Source organism: Mobula hypostoma, chromosome 7 (genome assembly GCF_963921235.1).
Source record: "Mobula hypostoma chromosome 7, sMobHyp1.1, whole genome shotgun sequence".
Taxonomy (NCBI): Eukaryota; Metazoa; Chordata; class Chondrichthyes; order Myliobatiformes; family Myliobatidae; genus Mobula; species Mobula hypostoma.
This window is the reverse complement of record NC_086103.1, coordinates 123486363-123512313: the sequence shown is the minus strand read 5'-3', so window position 1 is coordinate 123512313 and position 25951 is coordinate 123486363. Positions and strand designations below refer to the sequence as shown.

Genomic DNA, 25951 nt, shown 5'->3' with positions numbered 1-25951 from the left:
CCACGAACAGCTGCTTTCTAATTCTGCTAACGGATACCCATGGCTATATTTGAGAAGAAAATTTCTGTGGTCTGGCAGAGAACAAACATTCTAAACATCTTGCAAATTTTCATCTAAGTTGTTTTGGTGTAGAAGTGTGCACCATAATTGACATCAATACACAAGAAATTGAAACATAAATATCATTTGAAGTTGTATAAACAGTATAAAATTCAAATTAACATGAATAAGTAATTCTGAATCAAATTCATTTAAATTACAGAAGCAACAAAATAGCTGGTGGTGAGATGACAACATTATCATGACAAAGTTTAAAATTGATGCTGGAGAAGGTGTAAATTGAATTTCATTCCCATCCAAAAGAATCAAAAAGTTTATAGTTGTAAAACATAAGAAAATCCAAGTAATTTCTCGTAAGTGCTAGACCTGTGATACCTATGGCACTACCAATAACAATGAAGAGATCACAAGAATTTATTCTACTGAAATGATTCTGCCAGCCTGATCTAATCAACTAATCTGGATTATTGCAATAAAAAAAAGAATTTAAAAAAAACTAGGGTTGCAACTGATAGCTTCCAAGTGTCCAGCCTCTTTCAGTGACTTGAGCACATCCTTTACACTTCAAGTTCTCCTCTTTTGCAGTCCAGCAGCTTTCTCGTCTTTAAGAATTTGATCCTAAAAGCATTCCACAACATGTTAATCCAGCACGCTAAGGAATCTGGTGAGCAAAAGGAAAACAAGGGCTTGGGGAGCGGAATGGAGCACAGAAATCAACACAAGAGATTCTGCAGTGCTGGAAATCTTAAACAAACCCCCCCCCCCCCCGCAATGTTGCTGGAGGAAATCAGTAGGTTAGGCAGCATATCAAGTTTCAAGATCATTTATCATGTGTATACAGAAACATATAGTGAAATGTGTCATTTGCGTTGACAACCAGTATATCCAAGGGCTTGCTGTGGGCAGCCCACAGGTTTCACCACTCATTCTGGCATCAACATAACGTGCCCACAATGCTCAGAAGAACAACACAATACAAAAAAACAGAACACAACAAGCAACAAAACAACAGCCAAATTAGCCCCATTTCTTCCTCACACTCACACCCATACACAGTCCTCTAACCCCAAGACAGTCCGTATTCTTCAGCCTCCAGCAGACTCACTTTCTGACCCATTTGGGTGCAGACATGCAGACATTGCATACCCCAGTGGATTTGAAGAGATTTAAAGAAATGGAGATTCCGGACTACTAATTTGACCCTCAGGCCTCCAAGGAGGGGTTGACATCCTGATGAAGGGTCTGAGTCCAAAACATTAACGGTTTATAATTCTCCATACATGCAACATGACTTGCTGAGTTCCTCCAGCACTTGGTGTGTGTTGCAGAAATTAACCACTTCAGGAATTTCCAAAAGAGTTTTAATGTATTTCAGAACTGTCTCTTCAACAGTAACTTTTTAAATCACCATTGTCCCCATGCATTAAAGTATGGGACCGATTAGTAAATTCGCAGATAATTTGAAAATTGGCAGACTTATGTGTAGTGAGGAATGTTGTCAAAGGATACGGCAGAACACAGGCCATTTGGAAATATGAGCAGAAAAATGGCAGATGGAGCTTAATCCAGAAAAGTGTGAGGTATTGTAATTTGGGAGGTCAAATGTAAGAGCAAAGAATTAGTAAGTGGCAGAAAGTATTGATGCACAAAGGGATGTTGAGGAGCAAGTCTCTGAAATTGGCAAGGCAAGAAGGTTGGCTGGTATATGACATACTCACCTTCATCAGTGGGAGCGTTGAGAATAAAATTGGGAAGTCATGTACGGCTTATTTCGTTAAACATCGGTTATTTCACATATGGAGCACTGTGTGCAGTTCTAGTCAGAACATCAAAGGAAGAAATTAGTGGTTTTAGAGTGGGTGCAGAATAGGTCCATCAGGATATTATCTGCATTAGAAAGTATTAATTCTGAGGAAAGAGTGGACAAACTAGAGTCTCCAGGGCTGAGGGGTAACATGATTAGTAGTATACTAGCTACAAAAGTCATAGATAAGGTAAATAAGTAGTTGTTTTCCTCCCAGAGTAGAAATATCAAATACTACAGGGCATAACTTTATAGTGAGAGGAAAGATTAAAGGAGATTTATGAAGCCTGTTTTTGTTTTACACACAGAGAATGGAGGGTGTCTGGAACACACTGCCAAGTAAAGTAGTGGAATCAGAAATGCTAACAACATCTAAGAGGTATTTGGACATACATGTGAACAGTCAGGGAATAGAGGGATATAGACCAGGTGCAGGGAGATGTGCAGCTTAAACTGGCATCATGGTCAGTGTTGGCTATGAAGGAATTAAAATATGGGAGAAAATATTAAACTCAAATGAGTCAAGGACGGTAGACGTAGGCAAACCAAATGTCTTTGTTCTTGCCATGCATTTGCAGGAATGGAGGTCACCATTTTGTGAAGTTGCTCTGCAACCTGATTTTGTGAGCTGTCATATGAACTGGTTTTGCTCAGGAATAGCTCTATTAAAATGTTTTAAACTGGACACAATAATGCTCCTAATAATATGCTGAACTAGAGATAGTTTCCAAATAAGAAATTATTTGTGAGGTGTTCTTGGAAAGATAGAATGTGCAGGCTTTTGAATAGGGGAGCCTGTATCTGACCTGAGTAACCAGAGTCTAGCAAATGGCTGGTCTGCTCTGATTCAGAACAAAGAGGCATTAATTACAAATTGTTAATTGCAAGAAGAGCAATAAAATGATGCTGATGATTAGAGCCAATGGGAAGGTAATACACATTAGTAGTGTTCCCCTTAAGCTGCGCAGGTGTATGGCCCCGCAGTAACTGAAATGCTTCTACATACATAGCCCTTGTTGCCTTACAGCTGGAAATTTCTTTTATATAATGTTAATATAATTTTGAAATTATGGGAACATAATTTAGAAATCTATGTTAATATAACTGGGAAATACCCTGTAATTATGTGTTGATGAATATAATTCATAAATTTTCTAAATAATAAAGAGGCCACAACCTTTACTTGAACACATTCTCCGGCTTAGCCTATTTGCATTGCCAGTGTTTCAAGTTACAACACTGTTGTAAATTGTGACAAAAAACACAGAATGGAAGTCGATATCTCATTGTTAGCAAACTGCCAGCTCACTAAACGCTCACAAAAAAAATACTCAGCTACTATTGCGAACTACGACAAAATCGTCATCTCAAAAATATCGCAGAAGTACTGAGATTTCAAAATTTCCATTTCTGAAAAAGTTAATGCTGTTTCGATTAAGAAATTGACTGATATAGTATGTTGAACTATGTGCTTAGAAAAGAACAATTTGAAGGACCGTCAATTCATGTTGACATCATTGGAACATTTCAAGTTTCTAGTGCTGACTATACGTGTATTCGGTCTTAGGAATTCAATCAAATGTAAATCCAAAAACAGACTAGAAGTGGAACATTTGGATGATCTAATGCAAATTAAGACGTGTCTTCCATCTGGATGTTAAATTAATCTAGACAGTGTTTATAGACAATAGATTTGTAATAAAGACAAGACAAGAAAAAGCTTACAAAATGTGAAAGATTTTCTTTGTACCATATTTCATTATACCTTTCAATTAATAAATAAATTTAAAGTTTACGATTTTTCAACTTTCATTCTAAGTGTACATAGAATGCAAAACAGGATTACAAAAAAAGCAGTTAAAGTGCCACACAGCTTTCAGGCCATGTAAAAATTTCCTGCTGAGAGCAATGTTTGGTCTGTGCAGCTATAATCAAAAATTAGAGGGAACATTGCGCATTAGCCAGATAAGCCAAAGCCAACAAGATGGAAAACCAGCATTTTTACTGATAAGAAAAGAGTACAAGAATGAAAGGATTTGAATACAAAACAGCAAGAACACCGGAGAATAACCATCACAGAGAAGGCCCCAGGTGCTGGGAGAAGGATCAAGCATTTGGTCAATGGGAGATCTCCTATTTCAGTGTTATAAATTGAAGAAGTGGTCTGAGTGAATATTGGTACAGAGGGAACAGTAGAATTCATGTTTTAAGGGTTGGCCTGGAGTCAACATAATTACATTGATATTCGCACAGAGACAATAAAATTCAAACTTTGATTAATTAAGTTATGTGTAGGGAATTGCCTAACCTAGACCATTTGATGATAGGCCAACAGTCAGCACACATATAATGGGCCTAATAACCTCATCATTATTTGTGTGTTCTACATTCTTACCGGCACCATGTTTCTTGCAAACAGCGCCATCATTATTTCAAGCTGAGTGGCAAATAATCAGAGTCACAGAGTATCCATTAAATGTTGGGAGCAAGACAAGTGACAACATCTACACAAAATACCATTAAAGACAGAGTATAGGCTTCAGATTCCAGAATGGGAGGAAATCATGAAATTTGAGACTTTTGTGTTCACTTAAATTGATCTTATGGTTTAGTTTGTCATTCTGGTTCTCCCTGCAAAAATGTTCTGCATTGCCATGCTCTATCTTTTCATCTGATCCTATTAATATAATCTGCTGTTTCTTTCAGTCTCACATATTTATGGAACACCCCTTTATTGCCACCTTTTTTTTGCATCTTTAACCACTCCCTGTGGTTAAAAGTATAACACTTTCTGGTAAAGAAGTTTCACTTGAATTCCTATTTTATTGATGTTGATGGCTTCCACAAAGTAAAACATTTTCTGCCTACCTTATCAAATCATTTTGTTACATTAAAGATCTCCATCAGACAATTCTATATCATCTGTTGACTAGAAAAAAATCAACCTGTTCACTATTTCTTAAAAAGCACAGTAAAATTTTGATAATCAACTACCCAACCATTCCAAAATCACCAGGTGATACTTGCTACAGTCCATTCCACTCGCAAGGGCCCGTTTCCATTTCCTTCCACACCCTCTGAACAAGATAAATTTAAAAGAAGTGTTTAAAATATTCACTCAGAAATGTATAATATTATTGTGTATTATGTAAAAGTAAAGATTAAAAAATATGTTCTGGCATCAATTTTGAATAATATCCAACAGTACAATAAATTTAATAATTGGACAGGAAAATCCTGATTGTCAAACACAAAAAAATCTGCAGATGCTGGAAATCCGAAGCAATACACACAAAATGCAGGAGGAACTCAGCAGGTCAGGCAGCATCTACAAAAAGTAGTAAATAGTTGACGTTTTGGGCTGAGGCCTATCTTCAGGACTGAATCCTGATTGTACTGAATTATTGGAGTCTGACTGAATAATCTAGTAGTTTTAATAACATCCTTTTAAGTTGCTCTTTCTGCCTTCTCCAATATTTCTATTTTAAATGAACAATTAGGAAAAAAATCTGCATAGTATTTTCAGTCCAGTATGTGTATAATAATTTTGAATGATGGGGTTAAATGACAAAAATAGTCTACTGTCTCAAGTATCCATTAATGACAAGTAAAAACAACCTTCAATGTTTTGAAAATGAAATTCATTAACAGTTGAATCCATCTAAACAAATCCAACTGTTGACTGCAAAATATAGTTCATGAGCTAATATTCTTTTACAGGACCTATTTTTGTTGCATATTACTTCACAGCAGAAAATGCTGAGTACTCATCCTCTAACAGCTGTCTCCTTTACACCCACCTGCCACAGAAAATCACACAACCAATACAAAACATTCCTCAGTACTCACGCAGCTACCCAGGGACAGGACATCTAACCTAATTAGTTAAAATGTATGCAGTAAATGGCCACATTAGCAACAATGGATAGTTTTTGTAGACTAGCTTTCATAATTGTGATGCAAGAAATCACAAAATCACAGCGTGCACTGTTTTCCCAAATTTTGTGCAATTATATGAACCAGTATTGGGACAGATAATTGCACCACTGATCAAATTTACTCAGCAGGTAACAAATAGACAATAGACAATAGGTGCATGAGTAGGCCATTCGGCCCTTTGAGCCAGCACCGCCATTCACTGTGATCATGGCTGATCATCCACAATCAGTACCCTGTTTCTGCCTTCTCCCCATATCCCTTGACTCCGCTATCTTTAAACGCTCTATCTAACTCTTTCTCGAAAGAATCCAGAGAATTGGCCTCCACTGCCTTCTGAAGCAGAGCATTCCACAGATCCACAACCCTGTGTGAAAAAGTTTTTCCTCAACTCCATTCTAAATGGCCTACCCCTTATTCTTAAACTGTGGCCTCTGGCTCTGGACGCCCCCAACATCGGGAACATGTTTCCTGCCTCTAGCGTGTCCAATCCCTTAATAATCTTATACATTTCAATCAGATCCCCTCTCATCCTTCTAAATTCCAGTGCATACAAGCCCAGTCGCTCCAATCTTTCAACATATGACATTCCCGCCATCCTTGGAATTAACCCAGTGAACCTACGCTGCACTCTCTCCATAGCAAGAATGTCCTTCCTCAAATTTGGAAACCAAAACTGCACACAATACTCCAGGTGGGATCTCACCAGGGCCTTGTACAACTGCAGAAGGACCTCTTTGCTCCTATACTCAACTCCCCTTGTTATGAAGGCCAACATGCCATTAGCTTTCTTCACTGCCTGCTGTACCTGTAAGCTTACTTTCAGTGACTGATGAGCAAGGCCACCCAGATCTCCTTGTACTTCCCCTTTTCCTAACTTTACACCATCCAGATAGTAATCTGCCTTCCTGTTCTTGCCACCAAAGTGGATAACCTCACACTTATCCATATTAAACTGCATCTGCCCACTCACCCAACCTGTCCAAGTCACCCTGCATTCTCATAACATCCTCCTCACATTTCACACTGTCACCCAGCTTTGTGTCATCTGCAAATTTGTTAATGTTACTTTTAATCCCTTCATCTAAATCAGTAATTTATATTGTAAATAGCTGCGGTCCCAGCACCGAGCCTTGCAGTACCCCACTAGTCACTGCCTGCCATTCTGAAAAGGACCCGTTAATCCCTACTCTTTGTTTCCTGTCTGCCAACCAATATTCTATCCATGTCAGTACCCTACCCCCAATACCATGTGCTCTAATTTTGCCCACTAACCTCCTATGTGGGACCTTATCAAAGGCTTTCTGGAAGTCCAGGTACACTACATCCACTGGCTTTCCCATGTCCATTTTCATAGTCCCATCCGCAAAAAATTCCAGAAGATTAATCAAGCATGATTTCCCCTTCGTAAATCCATGCTGACTCGGACCTATCCTGCTACTGCTATCCAAATATGCCGCTATTTCATCTTTTATAATTGACTCCAACATCTTCCCCACCACTGATGTCAGACTAACTGGTCTATAAATGCCTGTTTTCTCTCTCCCTCCTTTCTTAAAAAGTGAGATAACATTAGCTACCCTCCAGTCCACAGGAACTGATCCTGAATCTATAGAACATTGGAAAATAATTACCAATGTGTCCACGATTTCTAGAGCCACCTCGTTAAGTACCCTGGGATGCAGACCATCAGGCTCTGGGAATTTATCAGCCTGCAGTCCCATCTGTTTACCCAACACCATTTTCTGCCTGATGCAAATTTCCTTCAGTTCCTCTGTTACCCTAGGTCCTCTGGCCACTATTACATCTGGGAGATTGCTTGTGTCTTCCCTAGCGAAGATAGATCCAAAGTACCTATTCAGCTCATTTGCCATTTCCTTGTTCCCTATAATAATAACGTTAGGTTACCATTTCATAAAAAAGTGAAATGTCATCTGAGCAGCTAGACACCCCTTCAAGAATAAAAGTTACTTCACAAATAACATTAAGGTCAGTTATAAGCAATAGAAATGTTTCTCCATTAGTACATTCACACATTAATCAGTTCATAGCTTAATCAGTGCAACGTGTCTTTGGAGTTTGACTATTTATCAAGCATCACTCCAGATTACTGTAATTTTCAAATGTTGCCAAAAATTAGACAAAAATATTCTAAATGCATCACAAAGAGTGAGTCAGCTCTATACTAACATTCCTATTTACCATTCTGAAATCCAAAATGGACTACACCAAATCTCTTCAAACTGAATTTTATCCGCATTGCCTTCTCTTGCCCCTTGCAAATTCTTGCTGGAATGTACAAATTACTGTACTTCCTAACAAAGTCAATGGAAAATACAACCATTTCCTCTTCAATATCATTAATACATGCATGGAGACAAATTGATGTATCCAATGAGATCTTGGAGAACAGTATTGTTACATCTACCAATTAAAACTTAATGGCCTAGAAATTCCATCATGTAGCACAATCTTTATGCATACTACACAATATAATTTAGGTTTGGAAATATTATGAACTTGTTTCAACTACTCAGAATCACAAAGCAAAGGCAGGACAGATATTAAGTGTTTAAACTCAAGCAAATAGTCTTGGTACTGACAATTAGCAAAGGAGAGGATTCAGGTTCCTCTTTATTCTTGGTACATGCATCACTGGCAATATGCAATTATTTGCAATTATCTTTGCAATGTTATGAGAATCTGCCTTTGACCTGCTGCAGTCTTCAAGGTTACTGAAGTTTTTTAATACTATTTAGAGACACTTTGTTCTTCATTGCCATATTAAGAGCAAACCAGGCATGGCTTATACAATATTGGTAGCAAGTCATTTCCTTCTGATAAATTCCTTTGAAAATCAGCCCTCAAATATTTTGCTTCTCTCACAAGTTTAAAGTGGCTTATTATTGGAAACACAGACTATTACAAATCACTTTCTCACCTCCATTAAACATAAAGATCCAGCCTCTAAACCAATCTCCTGGCAAAATTGTTAATAAGGGCACTTCTAATTAGTATAGGTGTTAGGATTCCCCCTATTAGTTAGGAATGTGCTGAAAAATTAGTTGCATTTAGCAGTATATAAATTTGGTCCATCACAAATAAAAAATGTAAAAATAGCCAAACAAAGTGACAAATAGTGCTTAAAGGAATTACATCCAGAAACAAGCACAAGAATGGGCCTTGCACAATTATGAAAGGTAACACAATGATGTAGCTAGCAGAGCTGCTGCCTCACAACATCAGAGACCAAAGTTCAAACCTGACCTCAGGTGTTATCTGTATGGAATGCATGGGTTACTTCCACCAGGTTCTCCAGTTTCCTCTATTCATGCACATGTTAGATACATGTTAGTAGGTTAAGTTTCCACTAAGTCTTCTTTTAAAATCATACAAAAAGTAGTAGATATGGCCCCTTTCATCATGGATAAAGCCCTCCCCCCATTCAGCACATCTACATGGAGCTTTGTCGCAGGAAAGCAACGTCCATCATCAGGGACACCCACCACCCAGGTCATCATGCTCTCTTCTCGCTACTGCAATCAGGAAGGTGGTACAGGAGCTTCAGGACTTACACCACCAGGTTCTGGAACAGTTATCATCCCTCGACCATCAGACTTTTGAATCAAAGGGGATAACTTCACTCAAATTCACTTGCTCCATCACTGAAATGTTCCTACAACTGATGGACTCATTTTCAATGGCTCTTTATCTCATGCTCATGGTATTTATTGCTTATTTATTTATTATTTTTATTTTTTTTTTGTATTTACACGGTTCATTGTCTTTTGCACACTGGTTGAACACCCAAGTTGGAGCATTCTTTCATTGATTTTATTATGGTTATTATTCGATTGTGGATTTACTGAGAATGCCTGCAAGAAAATGAATCTCCGTGTTGAATATGGTGACATATAAGTACCTTGAACTTTGCTACATTTCTTTTGGCACTGGTTGTCTACAATTGCAAAGTTGTACAGTATGCAGCACATGAAGATAATCACTGCAGTAAACCCCAGACTAATGTACACAACAAAACACAAAATGTTGGAGGAATTCAGCAAGCCAGACAGCATCTATTAAGAGGAATAAACAGTCAATGTTTTTGGCCTAGGATCTTCATCAGGACTGGAAAAGAAGAGGGCAGAAGCCAGAATAAGAAGGTGGGGAGAAGGAAAGAAGTTCAAGCTGGTAGGAGATAGGTGAGAATAGATGAGGGGGAAGGCAACAAAATTTATCTTAGAGAGAACTAAGGTAAAATATAACTAAATATTGTATGGAAAAACATTTTTGAGCACACTGCACTCAACATCAAGGACCCTATCCACTCTAAGTAGCAAACCATGCCCATAATGATGCTTCAGATAAGGGAATATTCCCAGATTTCTTACTTCTGAGGCCACCATTGAATACATATTTCAGTAACTAAATGCTGGAGAAATCACATTTGGCAAATGTTGGAAGGTGTTCAAGTCAACTGCAATCAGTTCTGAAGATTCCCAATCAGGTAGTCATAGTCATAGTCATAGTCATACTTTACTGATCCCGGGGGAAATTGGTTTTCGTTACAGTTGCACCATAAATAATAAATAGTAATAGAAATAGTAATAGTAATACTACTATTAGTAAATAGTAAATAGTAATAGCCATGGAAATAATAAATAGTAATAGAATAGTAACAGAACAATAGTAATAAACAGTTAAATAGTAATATGTAAATTATGCCAGTAAATTATGAAATAAGTCCAGGACCAGCCTATTGGCTCAGGGTGTCTGACCCTCCAAGGGAGGAGTTGTAAAGTTTGATGGCCACAGGCAGGAATGACTTCCTATGATGCTCTGTGTTGCATCCCGGAGGAATGAGTCTCTGGCTGAATGTACTCCTGTGCCCAGCCAGTACATTATGTAGTGGATGGGAGACATTGACCAAGATGGCATGCAACTTAGACAGCATCTTCTTTTCAGACACCACCGTCAGAGAGTCCAGTTCCATCCCCACAACATCACTGGCCTTATGAATGAGTTTGTTGACTCTGTTAGTGTCTGCTACCCTCAGCCTGCTGCCCCAGCACACAACAGAAAACGTGATAGCACTGGCCACCACAGACTCGTAGAACATCCTCAGCATTGTCCGGCAGATGTTAAAGGACCTCATTCTCCTCAGGAAATAGAGACGGCTCTGACCCTTCTTGCAGACAGCCTCAGTGTTCTTAGACCAGTCCAGTTTATTGTCAATTCGTATCCCAGGTATTTGTAATCCTCCACCATGTCCACATTGACCCCCTGGATGGAAACAGGGGTCACCGGTACCTTAGCTCTCCTCAGGTCTACCACCAGCTCCTTAGTCTTTTTCACATTAAGCTGCAGATAATTCTGCTCACACCATGTGACAAAGTTTCCTACCGTAGCCCTGTACTCAGCCTCATCTCCCTTGCTGATGCATCCAACTATGGCAGAGTCACCCGAAAACTTCTGAAGATGACAAGATTCTGTGCAGTAGTTGAAGTCCGAGGTGTAAATGGTGAAGAGAAAGGGAGACAAGACAGTCCCCTGTGGAGCCCCAGTGCTGCTGATCACTCTGACGGACACACAGTGTTGCAAGCACACGTACTGTGGTCTGCCAGTCAGGTAATCAAGAATCCATGATACCAGGGAAGCATCCACCTGCATCGCCGTCAGCTTCTCCCCCAGCAGAGCAGGGCGGATGGTGTTGAACGCACTGGAGAAGTCAAAAAACATGACCCTCACAGTGCTCGCTCGCTTGTCCAGGTAGGGGTAGACACGGTTCAGCAGGTAGACGATGGCATCCTCAACTCCTAGTCGGGGCTGGTAGGCGAACTGGAGGGGATCTAAGTGTGGCCTGACCATAGGCCGGAGCAGCTCCAGAACAAGTCTCCCCAGGGTCTTCAAAATGTGGGAGGTCAATGCCACCGGTCTGTCGTCATTGAGGCCGCTGGGGCACGGAGTCTTCGGCACAGGGACAAGGTAGGACGTCTTCCACAGTACAGGAACCCTCCGGAGCTTCAGGCTCATGTTGAATACATGGCGAAGTACTCCACATAGCTGAGGGGCACAGGCTTTGAGCACCCTGGTACTGACACCATCCGGTCCTGCAGCCTTGCTTGGGTTGAGACGTTTCAGCTGTCTTCTCACCTGTTCAGACCTGTTCAGGTCATCCAATATCAACAGAGAGACCCTTTCAATAACAAGAAAAGCTATACTCGTAGGTCATGAATTGAGGTGTGGGGCTTTCAGTTCTAATTTACCTCAGTACAAATAGAAACATACAGTGTACAACCAGTGACATCATTAGATGTGACTAATGCCAGCAGAAGGTCAGGTAAAATAATGCTGACTACAAAATGAATTCTTGCAAATGCTGCAAGTCTTAAATAAAAACAAAAATTCTTAAAATATCCAGTTTTTCTTTTTCTGCACATTGGTTGATTGTCAGTCATTGTTTATATATAGCTTTTCGTAAATTCTATTTTTTTTTACCTGTGAATGCGTACAAGAAAATCAATATCAAGGTAATATTTGGTAACATATATGCACTGATAATATATTTACTCTGAATTTGAACTTTGATTATATAGCATCTAGAAATCGGAAATTAACATAGAAAATGCTAATTCCAATGTAGATTGAAAATGGAAGCGTCCAGTAAAATTTGGTAGTTAGTGTGATTTCACCCAAATATAATCACAGTTTTCACCACAACAGATTGAGCGCATCAAGTATTGTAGCTAAAAAAAAAAACAGGTACGGCTGATCCAGTTTCTTGGTATTGCTTGTATACGATTTACATTTTGATGACTTACTAAACCTTTGCAGACTTCTGAGGAAGTACAGGCGCTGTCATGCTTTCTTCACAATAATATTGATATGATGGGTCCAAGACAGGTTCTCTGAGATAGTGTCACCCAGGAATTTAAAATTACTGACCCTCTCCACCTCTGATCCTCCAATGATTACCAGCTCATGGACCTCTGGTTTCCCTCTCTTGAAGTCTACAACTAGTTCCTTGGTCTTATTGACATTGAGTGAGAGGTTATTATACCATTCAGCCAAATTTTCAATCTCCCTCCTATATATTGATTCATCATTCCTTTTAATACAGCCCACAACAGTGGTGTCATCAGCAAACTTGTATATGGTGTTGAAGTTGTACCTATCCACACAATCATAGGTGTGAAGTGAGTAGAGCAGAGGGCTAAGTACACATCCCTGCACTGCTCCTGCACTGATGGCAATTGTAAAGGAGAGATGTTTTTGCCAATCCGAACTGACTGGGGTCTACAAATGAGGAAATCCAGGATCCAAATGCGCAAGGTGGTATTGAGGCCCAGGTCTTGGAGTTTACTGATTAGTTTTGAGGGGATGATGGTGTTAAATGCCGAGCTGTAATCAAGAAAGAGCATCTGATGTAAGCATCTTTGCTGTCCAGATGTTCCAAAGTGGGAAGAGCCAAAAAGATAGTATCTGCTGTAGATCTGTTGCTTCCATAGGCAAGTTAGAACAGATCCAGATCACCATGCAAACAGAAGCAGATGTGCTTCAACACCAGCCTCTCAAAACACTCCATCACTGTGGATGTAAGTGCCATTGGGAGATTGAAGCCTGCTTGAAGTGGGTGGGTACCACACACTGCCAGAGTGAGATTGAAGAATCTGTGAATACACCAGCCAGCTGGTCGCCACAGGTCTTCAGTACTCGGTCAGGTACTCTGTCCAGACTGGATGCTTTCTTTGGATTCACTCTTTTGAAGGTAGCCCGCATGTCATCTTCAGATACTGAGACCAAAGGATCATTGGGAGACATGGGGGTGTGTGATAGTTTCTCCCTGTTCAGGTGGTCAAAGTGAGTACAGAAGGCACTGAGTTCATCTGGAAGCGAAGCTTTGCTGTATCCTATATCGCAAGATTTAATTTTGTAGGAGGTTATGGCATTCAAACCCTGCCACAGCTGTCAAGCATCCCTCATTGATTCCAGTCTAGTCCAGAATCTCCACTTCGCCCAAGGGAAGACTTTCCAGAGATAATACCTGATACCCAGATGGGAAAATAGACTATTCAGAATGGCCATGAACTACTTAAACCAAGATTCTATGAACTATGACCAGGTGCTGGAATACCAAAACTGGTCTTAGTATAGAACTGAAGTATTGGATGTACTGACCTTACTTACATTTCAGAATCAGAATCAGGTTTAATATCACCGGAATATGTCATGAATCTTGCTAACTTTGCAGCAGCAGCACAATGTAATACATAATATAGAAAAAAACTGAATTAAAATGTGTATGTGTATGTATGTATGAATTTATTTATTAACCAGTTAAATTAAACAAGCAAAAGCAAAGATAAAAAAGAAGTGAGGTAGTGTTCATGGGTTCAAAGTCCATTCAGAAATCAGATGGTAGAGAGGAAGAAGCCATTGTTGAATCATTGAGTGTGTGACTTCAGGCTTCTGTACCTCCATCCAGATGGTAACAATGAGAAGAGGGCATGTCCTGTGTGGTTGGGGTCCTTAATGATGGATGCCACCTTTTTGAGGCAACACTCCCTGAAGACTTCTTGGATACAATGGAGGCTAGTGCCTATGATGGAGCTAATTTTGCAACTCTCTGCAGCTTACTTCAATCCCGTGCAATAGACTCTCCACACCAGAAGGGTGATGCAGCCAGTTAGTATGCTCTCCACTGTACATCTGTAGAAACTTGCGAGTGTTTACGGTGACATATGAAATCTCCTCAAACTCTTAATGAAATATAGCCGCTGCATTGATATGTTGGGACCAGCTTAGGTCCTCAGAGATATTAACACCCAAGAATTTGAAATTGCTCACTCTCTCCACTTCTGATGCCTCTATGAGGACCGGCGTGTGTTCCCTCATCATACGCTTCCTTTAGTCCACAATCAGTTCTTTGTCATACTGACATTAAGTACAAGGTTGTTGCCGTGACACCACTCAACTAGCAGCTATATCTCCCTCCTGTACATCCTTTTGTCTTCATCTGAGATTCTGCCAGCAATGGTTTTATCATCAGCAAATTTATAGATGGCATTTCACTGTCAACTTCCCACATATTCCAACTAGCAAGGATTAAAGAACAGAGAAGATCAGATAAGCCATAGTATCCTCTGATGAAACTGGGGCATATAGGGTACAGCATGGAGGGAGAAGCAAGTCTGTCCTGGGGAAACTTTACTCCTATTCCACCTTGAGTCTGTCTCAAGATAAAAACTTAAAAACCTCACATGTTATTTTCCCCTATTCTTGCCCACAAGTATTTCTATATAGTTTAATCCAACAAATAATTCATTATTCCCTACTTCTCAGGCTACCATATTGTAACTGCAATTGGATTTAAATGACATCAGAAAGGACATCATTGGCTGTTTGTAGATATCCTTAACCTAACTACCTACTTGAGAATTACAGATGAAGGACACTTGGTGGTTTTAGGATAAGCAAGTACATGTATGTTTCAAAAAACATCCATCCAAACAGTGAGAATTTTTAAAAATATGCTATTATAGGATCAATTTGTTTGTATTTACACAACATCAGCACTAGATGTCACCCCATCTGAATAAATGCAATGCTGCAACACTGCAGTTGGAGCAGCAAAAGGCCAAATTAGCCTTTTCAGTCTGCTGTCTAATCCCAATTCTCAATTTCCAATAATCAAAAAATTCTGAACATACCCAGTGCTGAGATTGCTATTCACTCAGCCTCCGCAGCATTGAGGGGTAAAAGTTCCAACTATTGACACCCTTCAGAGAATAAAGTTCATATCTGTCATAAAGGCCAACTCCTTATTCTGAAACTATGCTCCCTAGTTATCTAGAATCAGCAAAAAAACACTGATGATATAAATCTAAAAACAAAAGACCTCCAGCAGTTCAGGTAGCATAAGAATTAATTAAGGGTCTTAGACCTGAACTTTAACACTTTACCCACCCCCTGCAGAGATACCACCTCACCTGTAGAGCTTTTGTAGTTTTTTTCCTCATACTGGATTCCCACCCCTCCTCAATTCGAACTGGCATTGGTGTATAATTAAATTGGTATTGGTCTATTATCATTACATATACTGAATAAGTGAAATGCTGCTGCTTTAATGCCATTCAGACAGATTGCACCATATATAATTTCACCAAAGCAATTAAAACAGAACAAAATGCAGAATATAATGTTGCAGTTTCAGGTAGAGTGCAGTGTAGGGAAACAAATAAAGTACAAGTTCTATGACGAAGTAGATCAGGAGATCAAAAATTCATCATTTAACCAATGAAAGAGTTTGGTAACCGTGGGGATCGTAGTTGTTCTAGAATCTGATGGTTTATGCTCTCAAACTTTTGTATCTTTTGAATGACAGGAAAGGATAGAAAATTACAGGAGAGGGATTGGTCCTTGATTACTTGGCTACTTTCCCAAGCCAGCAGGAAATACAGGTATAGTCAGTGGAGACTACCATAAATACAAGAAATTCTGCAGATGCTAGAAATCTTGAACACACACACAGCTTGAAATATCAATGGTTTATTCCCTTCCATAGATGCTGCCTGACTTACTGAGTTCATCAAACATTTTGTGTGTGCTTGTCAGTGGAGGGGAGGTTGGTTTGTATGATAGATTGGGCTCAATTCACAAAGTAATATCTTGCAGTCTGAGTGAGAGCAATGGCCATACCAAGCAAAGGTGCATCTTTAAAAATTGGTTACATAAATATCATAACTGCACCCAGTACTCCGTGATTAGTCTCATAGTTCTGGACAACTGCAGCATGACTTCATTATTTTATATAACCTATGCAGCCATTCACTGAGGTCAGGACTAATCCACCTCAACTCCCATCCCTGCATGAGATAAAATCAGAATCAGGTTTATTATCAATGTTTTATAGAATGTGAAATGTATTATTTTGTGGCAGCTGTACCATGCAAAGACATAAAATTACTATAACTGACAAAATAAAAAATGTCAAAAAAGGAATAATGAGGTAGAATTCATGGGGAAGGAAGCCATTTCTAAATCATTGAGTGTGGGTTTTTGGGCTCCTGTACCTCCTTCCTGATTGCAGTAAATTGAAGAGGGCATGTCCTGGATGCTGAGGATCCTTAATGATGGATAACACCTCTTGAAGATGTTCTGGATGGTAGGAGCAGTTATGTCCATGATGGAGCTGGCTCAGTCTACAACATTTTGCAGCCTCTTGTGATCCTGTGATGCCATCAGTGAGAATGATTTCCACTATACAGGTGTCCCCCGCTTTTCGAACATCCACTTTATGAAATCTCACTGTTACGAAAGACCTACATTAGTACCCTGTTTTCGCTTTCGGAAGGTGTTTTCACTGTTACGAAGAAAGGCAGCACGCGATAACAAAATCAGCGCACAAAAAAATCAGCGCATGATAAAAGGCAGCGCGCGCCCCGAGCAGCTGCTCTCCCCCGGATTCTGAACGGCATTGCTTAAACATGTTGCATTGAGCAGCCGTTAGCAAGATGAGTTCTAAGGTGTCGGAAAAGCCTGAAAGAGCTCGTAAGGGTGTTACACTTCGCATAAAACTAGACATAATTAAGCATTTCAATCGTGGTGAACGAAGCAAGGACAAAGTGAGTTTGGCTTGCGGAAGTTGACGAAGGTGATGTTGAAGAGGCTTTGGCATCCCATGACCAAGATCTGATAGATGAAGAGCTGATGCAATTGGAAGAGGAAAGGATAACAATCGAAACCAAATTCAGTAGCGAAGGTTAAGCAACTGCGTGAGATTTTCGCTGCAATGATAAAGTATAACTTTAATTTTGAAAGGGTACGTCGGTTTAGGGGATATTTGCAGGATGGTTTGAGTGCTTACAAAGAAGTGTGTGATAGAAAAATGCGTGAGGCTCAGCAGTCAAGCAAGCCTTCCACATCAGCCACAGCAGACGACGAACCTCGACCTTCGACATCGAGGCGGGCAGTCATAGGAGAAGATGAGCTGCCTGCCTTGATCGACGATGAGATGACACCCCCGTGTCCCACCACCCCAACCCCCGGGCCCTGGACAGATACTGTACTAATTCACGGAGAATGCAGCGGTGGCCGGGAGGCACACTGCATATCTTTAAGAAAAAAGCCGAAATAAACATGCTAATTAATTAGGTGCCGCCGACACGTAATTGTCGGCCCAGATCAGAGGCGATGCAATCGGCAATCGGCACTGATCTGGGCCGACAATTACATGCCGGGCAGCACCTAATTAATTAGCTTGTTTATTTTGGCTTTTTTCTTAAAGATGTGCTGTGTGCCTCCCAGCTACTGCTGCGTTCTTCGCAGCAATGTATCGGGTCGGCAGCCCGGAGGGTGGGGGCCACTGCACCACCCAAACTCCGACAAGTCTAACACACCATCATCAGTGTGCTAGGTGCTGTTTTCCCAATTCCGGTAAGCGATACTACACTGTACATACATTATTTCTACTTTATATAGGCTGTGTATTTTAACATGTTATTTGGTAGATTTGGCAGCTTCATAGTTTAAAGGTTACTGGAGAGCACGTTTATGCCAACAGCACTTGCGTGAGATTTTCTGCCGAGAGCGCTTACATGAGATTTTCGCTATGGAGATCTGTGCAGGCAATCGTTGTAGAGAAGTATTTCTACTTTATATAGGCTGTGTATTTATCATATCATTCCTGCTTTTACTATATGTTACTGTTATTTTAGGTTGTAAGTGTTATTTGGCATGATTTGGTAGGTTATTTTTGGGTCCGCGAACGCTCACAAAATTTTCCCATATAAATAAATGGTAATTGCTTCTTCGCTTTACGACAATCCGGCTTACGAACGGCTTCATAGGAACGCTCTACCTTCGGATGGCAGGGGAAACCTGTACATCTATAGAAATTTACAAAAGGTCTTCGGTGACATACCAAATCTCCTCAAACTCTTCTATTGTAATTGCATCAATATGTTGACCCCAGAAAAGACTGATTCTCCACAGCTCTCTGAGGTAGAGAATTCCAAAGCTTTACCACCCTCTGAATGAAGAATTTTCAGTCCTAAATGATATACTGCTTACTTCAAGACTATGATCCCTGGATTTAGACTCCTCTGCCATGGGAAACACATTCACTGCATCCAGAATTTCCTCTTGCACCTCCATTGTGACTGACTAAACTGAGGTGCACAGATACTAACCGGGAAATATAAAAGTTATTATTCACATAGGAAACCTCCAGGGGAGAGAGTATGAGAGAGTCTAATCTCATTCATCTCCCATGATGTTTTATACTTCTTGAAGACAAGGATAATAATAAATGGTTAACTGAAGATTCAATGGCTATAACCACCTTAACATTAAGATCTTGAACATAGAATTTTTACTGAATTATACATTTATAATGGATGCACATCCCAACAAGCAGAACCTCCTTGAATACTCAATACTAGTGTATCTTCTGAAAGCTTCTAAGCACAAACACTAGACACCTTTTTTAATAGTGTTGAGGGTTAGTTCCATGAACATACAACAAGCCAAACTGTTACTCAGACAAAGCAAAGCTCATCTGCATTGTGCATTAAGTGACAGGGATATATCTTTTAACAATGTGCTAATACAGGAGATAGTTACTTAGTACCTTCACTATTTCCATTATCGCATTCTTAACTTTTCAATGATTACTAATTATCATAAACATTCATCTTTTATTTTCCCCTGCGTAGTTTCAAAGGGACAGAAACAGGATGTCCTGCATTGGTTTCAGTAACCTTGAGATATCAGTTAAAGTTAAATTGTGGGCAAAACACACAAAATGCTGGAGGAACTTAGCAGGTCAGGCAGCATTTATGGAAATGAATAAACAGTCAACGTTTCAGGCCGAGACCCTTCATCAAGATGGAAAAAAAGATGAGAAGTCAGAGCAAGATTGGGGGCGGAGGGGAGGAAGGAGAACAAGGTGGGAGGTGATAGGTGAAACCAGGAGAGGAAAAGGGGGTGAAGTAAAAAGCTGGGAAGTTGATTGGCAAATGAGATAAAGGGCTGGTAGTGGGGTATCTGATAGGAGAGGGTAGAAGATCATGGAAGAAAGGAAAGGAGGAGGAGCACCAGAGGGAGGTGATGGGCAGGTAAGGAGATAAGAGAGAGGGAAACAGGAATGGGGAATGGTGAAGGGGGACAATTAAAAGTTTGAGAAATCGATGTTCACGCCATCAGGTTGAGGCTACCCAGATGTAATACAAGGTGAGTGTCGTCATCGCCTTAGTAGAGGAGGACATGGACTGACATGTCGAAATGTCCTACTGAATTTTATTTGTTTTACCTTGGATTTCCAGCATCTGCAGGTTTTCTCATGCTTGTGAAAGTTAAATTGTGAACATATTTTATTTCCTGAAGAATGGTTCCCATTTGAATTAGTATCTGCTATATTCAAGTAATTCCAGAACTCCAGAATAATTCCTACAACTCTAAAATCTTAAGCATTAGACCTAGTTTACTCAATGTCTTGCATATGGTAAACCCAACAAAACCTACGAAACTACTAGTGTGTTTTTATTGCAAGTATAAGATAAGTTGACTAAAACTGCTTGTTCACTCCATTTGACTTGACAAAGGCCTTTTAAAATTGCGTCCGATATCTTTATTCTTCCAATTAAATTCTGTTGTAATAAAAATGTTTGCCTTCCTAATTGTTGCTGCTCATGCTTACGAACCACACCAAAAAGTAGCTTGCATATATGAACATTTAGGTCCTCTTATACATTACAATGTCCCAAATCTGTCACAATTTTAAAATAAAACTCAGATTTTCCAGTTGAACACTAAAGTGGATGCCCCCACAATTTTCCATACTATGATCTCCTCTATAATGTTCTTGTTCACAGCCCTTTACATCCTTTTTCCTACTCACAATCCTACTTATTTTGCATCAATTACATTTGTCCTCTAGGCCAAATTGTCATTATAGGTTGTAAATAGAATTAAGATATTCGACTTCTTAATAAAGTCTAACATTCACTTTGTCTTCCAAATTATTTGCTGTAGCTTTATGCTAGCTCCGTGTTTCATGAATGAGAACAACAAAATCCCTCTGCACAACAAAATTCTGTATTCTCACTCCATTTAAACATTATTCAATTACATAAAGGACACAGCAACAAGGCTATTTGGTCTAATCAGTCCATGCAAGCATTTTACCCCACTTTCTCCTCTTTCTGACCTTCCACAAAAAAACTGAATCTATCAGCACATTCTTGATCTGTTCACTTCATCTTCCATGTAGCCTTAAATATTTGTATTATTTTTATTTTTCTTATTAGAGTTCAGCATTTTCATCAGTCTTTGGGTTGCTTCTTTCAAATTCCTTACTGGATTTCTTGGTCTGCTTTTCTACACCTTGCTAACTCTGCTTTCTGTTAGTCAGTTGCCAGCCATCCCAAAAAATTATCCTCAACGTCATTAATTCTTACCCTGTGCTGTAATATTTTATGATGGACAATTGAGTCCAAACATATTCACATTCAGGAGTGTTCAACAACATAAAGCAAACATCAATAGAAACAATTAAGATACTTTTTTCCATATAAAAGGGGCACTTAGGTGCTACTCCAGTCATAAAACAGATGGATTAATTATATAGTTGTTATGAATGGAAATCCCGAATGAAATTCCCATGAATAATATAGATTAAATAATAAATAACTAACAGTTTTCAAATACATAACACTGATCAACATTACTCTATATAAATTTGACAGGAATAAAGCAGATCATCAGTTGGCATGTCTCTTCTCATGTGTTAATTGGCATTGCTTTACTAATATCCGAAAGCATCTAATCCATAACCAAAATCTATTAATAAGCATGCTTCCACCTTAGGACATAAGACGTGGCTGAAAATCATTTAACTCAGTGAGCAATGGACAACATCTGAGGGGACGGTGACTAAGAAGTGGAAAGGACAACAATAGGCCCAAAAGTTAACCTGGAGATGAAGGAATTGGGGGTCATCCACTGGCTGCTTTAAGAAAGTTTCCCCAGCTTTGTTAAGTTCCACAATAAAGTAGTGACAGCAACAAGATTAGAATTAAAAGAGCCAAATCACCAGAGCTGACTGACCATAATCATGGTTAAACCCCACCATTTCAGACACAGCGCTGCAATTTGATGGCTTCACAATTCTCTGCAAAAACAGGACAGCTCAGTCTTTTAAAGGCAGAGGAGGTGCAGTATGCTTTATAATTAACTCATTATGGTATACAAACGTGGTGGTTCCATCTTAGTCCTGCTCACCTAACCTGGAACATCTAGTAGTCAAGTGTCATCCATTTTATCTGCCAAGGGAGTTTTCCGCTATCATCCTGGTAGTGGTGTACATTTCACCTCAGGCCAATGTCGGACAGGCACTGGAGGAGCTGACCCCCATAATAGGCAGTCATGAAACAGTGCACACTATCACTGTGGGGGATTTCAACCAGGCCAACTTGAAGAAGTCTCTGAACAACTACCACCAACATATCACCTGTGGAACCAGAGGAAACAACACATTTCACCACTATTATACCACCATCAAGAATGCTTATTATGCCATCCCACACCGACACTTTGGAAAATCCAATCACCTGGCTGTACTTCTACTCCTGATGTATAGGCAAAGATTACAGACTGCAGCACCAGTGAGGACCGGTGATCCATAATTATAGAAGAAACCCAGGTACAACCTCTGAAGGGCTATTTTAAGAGCAAAAAAACAATTCCAGTTGAGGCTAGAGACAGAATTGATGCACATCAGCTCTGACAGGATTTGGAGGCCATTACTTCCTGAATGGTGGTGATGCTTCACTCCCAGATGAGCACAACACCTTTTATGCACACTTAGAAAGGGAGAATAAAACTATACCTGTGAGAATCTCTGCAGCATCTGGTGACACTGTTGTCTCTGTCTTGGAGGCGGACATCAGAACATCTTTAATGAGGATGAACCCTCACAAGGCATCAGACCCTGATGATGTACCTAGTAGGGCACTGAAAACCTATGCCAACCAACTGGCAGAAGTATTCAAAGACATCTTCACTCACTGCTAGAGTTGGAGGTTCCCACCTGTTTCAAAAGGAGGACACTCATACCAGTGCCCAAGAGCAGAGTGAGTTGCATCAATGACTATTGCCCAGTAGCATTTACATTTACTGTAATGAGCGGCTTTCAGAGGTTGGTCATGGCTAGAACTTAAGCAAGGAACTGGGACCATTGCAATTGGCCTATCACCACAACAGGTCGACAGCAGATGGATTCTCACTGGCTCTCCACTCAGCATTGGATCAGCTAGATAACAGCAATTTCCACATCAGGCTATGGTTTATTGACTACAAGTCAGTGTCAAAGCAATCATACCTTCACTTCTAATTAACAAGTTACAAAACATGGGCCTCTGTACCTCCCTCTGCAACTGGATCCTTTATTTTCTCATCGGAACACCACAATCAGTGCAGATCGGAAATAATATCTCGTCCTCGCTGACAATCAACACTGTCGCAACTCAAGGACGCGCACTTAGCCCACTGCGATACTCTCTCTACACCCATGACTATGTGGCTAGGCAGAGCTCAAGTGCCATCTATAAATTTGCCAATGACAACTATGGCTGATAGAGTTTCAGATGGTGATGAGGAGGCACGTAGGACAGAGATAGATCAGCTAGTTGAGTGGAGTCACAACAACCACCTTGCACTCAATGTCAGCAAAACCAAGGAATTGATCATGGACTTCAGGAAGGGGAAGTCAAGGGAATACACACTAGTCCTCATTGATGCATCAGCAGTGGAAAGGATGAGCAGTTTCATATTCTTGCGTGTCAACATCTCTGAAGATCTATCCTGGGCCCAACCTTGATACAATCACATAGAAACATAGAAAATAGGTGCAGGAGTAGGCCATTCGGCCCTTCGAGCCTGCACCGCCATTTATTATGATCATGGCTGATCATCCAACTCAGAACTCCGCCCCAGCCTTCCCTCCATACCCCCTGATCCCCGTAGCCACAAGGGCCATATCTAACTCCCTCGTAAATATAGCCAATGAACTGGCCTCAACTGTTTCCTGTGGCAGAGAATTCCACAGATTCACCACTCTCTGTGTGAAGAAGTTTTTCCTAATCTCGGTCCTAAAAGGCTTCCCCTTTATTCTCAAACTGTGACCCCTTGTTCTGGACTTCCCCAACATTGGGAACAATCTTCCTGCATCTAGCCTGTCCAATCCCTTTAGGATTTTATACATTTCAATCAGATCCCCCCTCAATCTTCTAAATTCCAATGAGTACAAGCCCAGTTCATCCAGTCTTTCTTCATATGAAAGTCCTGCCATCCCAGGAATCAATCTGGTGAACCTTCTTTGTACTCCCTCTATGGCAAGGATGTCTTTCCTCAGATTAGGGGACCAAAACTGCACACAATACTCCAGGTGTGGTCTCACCAAGGCCTTGTACAACTGCAGTAGTACCTCCCTGCTCCTGTACTCGAATCCTCTCGCTATAAATGCCAGCATACCATTCGCCTTTTTCACCGCCTGCTGTACCTGCATGCCCACTTTCAATGACTGGTGTATAATGACACCCAGGTCTCGTTGCACCTCCCCTTTTCCTAATCGGCCACCATTCAGATAATAATCTGTTTTCCTATTTTTGCCACCAAAGTGGATAACTTCACATTTATCCACATTAAATTGCATCTGCCATGAATTTGCCCACTCACCCAACCTATCCAAGTCACTCTGCATCCTCTTAGCATCCTCCTCACAGCTAACACTGCCACCCAGCTTCGTGTCATCCGCAAACTTGGAGATGCTGTATTTAATTCCCTCATCCAAGTCATTAATATATATTGTAAACAACTGGGGTCCCAGCACTGAGCCTTGCGGTACCCCACTAGTCACCGCCTTCCATTCTGAAAAGGTCCCGTTTATTCCCACTCTTTGCTTCCTGTCTGCTAACCAATTCTCCACCCACACCAATACCTTGCCCCCAATACCGTTTGCTTTAAGTTTGCACACTAATCTCCTGTGTGGGACCTTGTCAAAAGCCTTTTGAAAATCCAAATATACCACATCCACTGGTTCTCCCCTATCCACTCTACTAGTTACATCCTCAAAAAATTCTATGAGATTCGTCAGACATGATTTTCCTTTCACAAATCCATGCTGACTTTGTCCGATCACTTCACTGCTTTCCAAATGTGCTGTTATCACATCTTTGATAACTGACTCCAGCAGTTTCCCCACCACCGAGGTTAGGCTAACCGGTCTATAATTCCCCGGTTTCTCTCTCCCTCCTTTTTTAAAAAGTGGGGTTACATTAGCCACTCTCCAATCCTCAGGAACTAATCCAGAATCTAACGAGTTTTGAAAAATTATCACTAATGCATCCACTATTTCTTGGGCTACTTCCTTAAGCACTCTAGGATGCAGACCATCTGGCCCTGGGGATTTATCTGCCTACAATCCCTTCAATTTACCTAACACCACTTCCCTACTAACATGTATTTCGCTCAGTTCCTCCATCCCACTGGACCCTCTGTCCCCTACTATTTCTGGAAGATTATTTATGTCCTCCTTAGTGAAGACAGAACCAAAGTAATTATTCAATTGGTCTGCCATGTCCTTGCTCCCCATAATCAATTCACCTGTTTCTGTCTGCAGGGGACCTACATTTGTCTTTACCAGTCTTTTCCTTTTTACATATCTATAAAAGCTTTTACAGTCCGTTTTTATGTTCCCTGCCAGTTTTCTCTCATAATCTTTTTTTCCCTTCCTAATTAAGCCCTTTGTCCTCCTCTGCTGAACTCTGAATTTCTCCCAGTCCTCAGGTGAGCCACTTTCTCTGGCTAATTTGTATGCTCCTTCTTTGGAATTGATACTATCCCTAATTTCCCTTGTCAGCCACGGGTGCACTACCTTCCTTGATTTATTCTTTTGCCAAACTGGGATGAACAATTGTTGTAGTTCATCCATGCAACCTTTAAATGCTTGCCATTGCATATCCACCGTCAATCCTTTAAGTGTCATTTGCCAGTCTATCTTAGCTAATTCACGTCTCATACCTTCAAAGTTACCCCTCTTTAAGTTCAGAACCTTTGTTTCTGAATTAACTATGTCACTCTCCATCTTAATGA

At 40.3% G+C, this 25951-nt stretch overlaps 1 protein-coding gene across 2 annotated transcripts in view; it reads right to left on the bottom strand.

Moving 5' to 3' along the window:
• Nucleotides 1–25951, bottom strand: part of dlg2 (discs, large homolog 2 (Drosophila)) — an 841994-nt gene that overhangs the window by 775254 nt on the left and 40789 nt on the right. The gene's annotated exons all lie outside the window — the stretch shown is intronic.